The 4,650-nt window shown below is 47.6% G+C and overlaps 1 protein-coding gene and 1 long non-coding RNA gene across 2 annotated transcripts in view; both read left to right on the forward strand.

The window, feature by feature from the left end:
• LOC109291139 overlaps window positions 1-586 on the forward strand; it is a 7,788-nt gene extending 7,202 nt beyond the window's left edge. Inside the window, exon 2 of the long non-coding RNA XR_002095756.1 lies at window positions 333-586. This is a non-coding gene — a long non-coding RNA (uncharacterized LOC109291139). The remainder of the gene's footprint in view (window positions 1-332) is intronic.
• SMARCC1 (SWI/SNF related, matrix associated, actin dependent regulator of chromatin subfamily c member 1) overlaps window positions 1-4,650 on the forward strand; it is a 200,010-nt gene that overhangs the window by 181,304 nt on the left and 14,056 nt on the right. The window lies entirely within an intron of this gene.

Below are 4,650 nucleotides of genomic sequence, written 5' to 3' on the forward strand. Positions count from 1 at the left end.
AAAGCCTTCCTGAAGTCTAGGAAAACTATATCCACTGCCACCCCTGCATCCAATGATTTAGTGACCTGGTCGTAAAAGGCCACCAGGTTGGTCTGACAGGACCTGCCGCTGATGAACCCGTGCTGGTTGCCCCTGAGCATGCCGTTCCCTGCTGGCCCCTCCTGGATGCTTGCCAGAATAATTTTCTCGAACAGCTTGCCCAGGATCAAGGTAAGGCTGACTGGCCTGTAGTTCCCTGGGTCCTCTTTCCTCCCCTTTTTGAAGATGGGAACCACGTTGGCCCTCTTCCAATCCTCCGGCACCTCTCCAGAGCACCACGAGTGTTCATAAAGGTGCTTCTGTCTAGCTAGGAAGAGAGACTAATTGTGGCTCCAAGAGACAAAGGAAAGCACAAATTCAACCGTGCAGCAAATGGAAGAAAACAAGCATCCTGTGCCCTCCCTGTGGCTCCTGTTTCTCCCCCAAAGGTGACAGCAACTTAGTTTTGGCCTGTATCATCTCACACTAGAGAAGCAGGCACGGTTCCTTCCATCAGCTCCGTTTGAGAGTTAAGAGCACCTGCCATCAAAGTCCTGTGAGAGAGAGATGCTGAACAAGCTCAGTTCAAGGGAAAGTGCCTCCAGTATATTTCTTCTCTGCTGTCGTTTGGCACGCTGTCGTGTAGCCCACGCAGCACCTCCACTGTGGCGTGCTCTGGAAATGTGTGCAGGCCCCTGCAGGGCTGAGAGCATCTCTGCGGCTGTCATGTCAGGATGAAATTCACTTAAAAATACAAAACTCCTGAAGAGAAGCGCTGGACTGGGGTGGGTGTTGTCATCTTGTTGGCTGCCGCACTGTGCTGCAAGAGGCTGTCTCGGGCGCTGCATGTAATGCAGGAGTCTGCAGAACATGCTGGGACCTCCGTAGGGATCCAGGGGTGTGCTAGTCTGACCCCTGTCCAGGTGCTAAATCAGAACTCACATTTTTTTCCTTAAAACATTGCTGCATGGTTTGAAACTTAGATCCAGCCAGTCAAAAATCCTTAGGCTGCTATAATCCATCCAGAGGAGGTGTCTGAATGCAATTTTAACATATACAGTATCAATTCATTTCATGCCTGTTTTGCTCTCCCACTCAGAATTTGAATTTAAATATATACTAAATGGCCCAGAATAGTACCAGGCTGGTGAAGCCTGCTCCCAAAGCAGTGTTCCCACATGGCTGCTCCCCCACCCCAAGTCTCTAGGGTTTCCAAGTGATTGCTATATCCAGGTGCTCAGAAAACGCATATTGCAGCTTGGGTTTTCTCCTGTCATTAGCCGAGCACAGCACTTATTGGTAGCAGCCTTCCTGGTTGTAGCTTGTCCACAAAGTGTGAAAGATGCACGGGGGTGTGACTGCTCCAAGCAGAGCAGTAATTAAGCCTGTAACAGGAGGTCGCTACCAATGCTGGTCTCTCCCAGAGAGCAGAGTCCTGCTTATGCTCTCCCTGTCTGTAGTTCAGATGCCTAGTTTTTTGGAAACGACGGAGAGCCGTTCTCCACAGCCTGGGGGCTGCCTTTGTACCCTGGAACTGCTTTCTACCAGTGTGCCAGAGCGGCAGAAGCCCAAGCAATGAAGCAGCGTGTTGGAAGCGCCAGGTAGAGGTAGTAGAGTAGCTACCCCAGAGAGAAACCTTCCCACAGGCTCAGTGCAGGAAAGGTGCTTTGAATAACTGTACCCACCACCTAGACCTTCCTCTGAGAGGCTGGTGGGTGACTTCCAAATGGAGAAGCAAACGTGCCGTGCTCTCTGATCAGGTGGCGCGCACCAAGAGAGACATCCAGCTGATTGCAAGTGAGAGGCTCTCCCCATCTCCACATATTTTCCAGCTGGGTCTGAATAAGCCCTTAAGAGAAGGCAGTTGGGAACCAGACTTGGATTTTTTCTTAGCTCTGCCACTGGCTTGTTGTGGCCCTTGGATACGTCCATTCATCTGTGGGGCTTTGGGTTTCCGCTTGTACAGACCTGTGCTCTGCAGTCCTCTCGTAGTGCAAGTGTTCGGATGCGATTGGCTTTCACTTGCCCTCCATAGTGCCCAGACCATTACCAGGGTTTCCAAGGACTGTGTGGTGCCAAGATGTGCTGCAGGACCTGGGCAGCACTGCTGTTTCAGAAGACTTCTGTGCAGATGCATTTCCCTTTTTTCAAGGTTTAGGCAAAATTTCTGACATTTCTTGAACTTACTGTTTTGGGTTTTTTAGCAGCAGTAGGTGTATTAACGGTAGAACAATGAAAAGCAGCAATGGAAATTATTGTAGAATAGAAAAATGATTCTGGATTTGAAAGATGCTGCAGCCTGTGGTTAGCACCAGGATTCACAGGGCCTGTTCTTAGCTCTGCTGCTGGTGGTCCGTCTTCAGGCATATCATTTATTCTCTCCGTGCAGTCTGTGAGCGGAGCGTTATGCTAAGCACCTAGCAGGGGTTGAGATGCTTGGATAAAGGGTGCTAGGAAATGAGTGAGTATTAAGTATTTAACAATTCTGCAGTGCAGCAGTTGAGCAAACCAGAAGAAAACTCCCTCAAGGTACTGTTTTTAATCTAGTAATGGCATTTCATTTTTGAAGTAGAAATGTGTTATGGGGATAGTCTCAGACACACCCATAGGCTACCCAGAGAACTGGGTGAATCATTTTATGATACATTATTTAAATATTGCCTCTCTTTGTTAGCAAATTGTTCAGAACCAATTTTCTGATGCAGCAGCTGAAATTTGTTCAATGAGTTTCTTGTGTGAATCATTCCTTGTAGCTTGCTCTCAAGCCTGCCATTGGAAGCATCTGATATTCAACAACCGAGCTGTTCCTAATGACACGCAGTTCACATGGCATTATCTCATTTCCATGATTCACTGAGTGCAAGTCCAAGAGCCAGTTCTCCTGTGCAGATACCCAGATTTTGGATTTTTAAATCTGCCCTTGGCCATCGGTCTTCAGCATTTGCCAGTTGTGAATGAGAACTCCATCCGGTAAACTAATGATGGAAGGAATTTTGCAGAAAATAGTCACAAAAGGACTGCAAAGTAGTCGTGGTGGAAAATTCTTCGCTGCATTTTCCCAACAACAAGCCAGGAAGTGTGTGTGATTAGACTTCTAGTATATTTGTGGAAAACGGGAACTCTTTAGCATCCTGAAGCTGAATAGGGAACTAATATTCTGCATCCTCTTGATGGCATGGTACAGAGGTAGGATGTGCCAATTCCTGTTTTGATAGAAGAACCACCAATAAAGCTGGGCTTGAAGTAGGGTATTTATGTCCATTTTCTGTGATCTTAATAATGCCTGGTGAAGGCTGCTTACATAGCAGTAGAAGAAGCACATTTTATATAGGTGGGTCTCTCACTCTAAGTAACTATCACAGGTAGAAAGTTTGGGTCCCTTCCATTAGTTGGCTGGAGGCTGTGTCATCCTACCAGTGAAAACCTGACCGTGCAAAAAGTGGTGCACAGTTGGGCTAGTAAATAAGATACAGCCGGGGTCAATGGTTCTGCTAAGGATGCCAGAAGATGGTTGCATTGTATTGTCTCTCTGATGTCAGCAGAACCTCTCCAGTGAGTTTCTGCACTTGCAACCCCCTTCCAAATATATATTATTTAAGATGCATAAATATTCAAAGGCTGCCCGTGGGGCTGTGCTCAGTGATCATCTTCACTGGTGCAGCAGATGAGCAATTTGCCACTTCCTGGGAAGGAATGCAAAGTTGTACGTATGGTATTGTAGAAAAATGGTGGTGGGCCTGCCGCTGCTGGAGGTCCCAATCTGTCAGCTCCAGCATAGCACACCCTGGCATTCAGGTTGGTATGTGCGACTTCAGGGTGATGCCAGTATAATCAGAAGTGAATGAGCTGTGCTAGAGGGAAGCGACGGATGCACTATGCGAGTACAGTGGAAACTCTGCCTTTCCTTCAAGGTGGATGTTAAATGAGTTATCATCATTAATCACTCAACGCTTGGCTCTGGGATTGTTGGTTGCAGCATATGTTGGGAAGCACATGCTGAAGGAAGGCCTTATCCTCAAGATTGCTTAGCAGTAACAATTTCAGTCGCTGAATGAAAACGATTTGCAGTGGGGCTGAAATGCATCTTGTGGATACCACAAAATTGTCTTGCAGTGGAGCGGGCCTGGAGATCTCGGGACCAGAGCCACGTGCCTGCTCTCCCCACTCGTGCAGAATCTCGTGTTGGCTCTGGTGAGAGTGTCATTGCCAGCAGAAGCAACCCCTTCCGCTTGCCCAGACAGCACGGACGAAACTTCCAAGTGGAGCACTGATACCGTATCTACTTGAATACAGAACGGCCCCCCAATCATTTGATTCTATATATGGAAAATGTATAAATTTGTTATCTTAGATTCTATACCTGGAAAATGAATTCAGAGGTTGTCTTGAATCTCCCCCCCTCACCACATACACCCACCCACCCCTCCTCTGGGCTTAGGGTCAGAGTCACAAACAGCTGCCTTGCTCCTTCCTCTGCTTCATATGCGAATATAAAACAAGGGGCTTTTTCCCCATGCTGATTTTTATTTTTTGGGGGGGTGGGTCTTGCCTTACTCAGATAAATACAGTACTTTCCCCTCTCTGAACCCTTGTCTCTAGAAATCTGATTTCCCCTCCCATGGTGCTGCCTGC

Source organism: Gavialis gangeticus, unplaced genomic scaffold (genome assembly GCF_001723915.1).
Source record: "Gavialis gangeticus isolate Ggan-Ray unplaced genomic scaffold, GavGan_comp1, whole genome shotgun sequence".
Taxonomy (NCBI): Eukaryota; Metazoa; Chordata; order Crocodylia; family Gavialidae; genus Gavialis; species Gavialis gangeticus.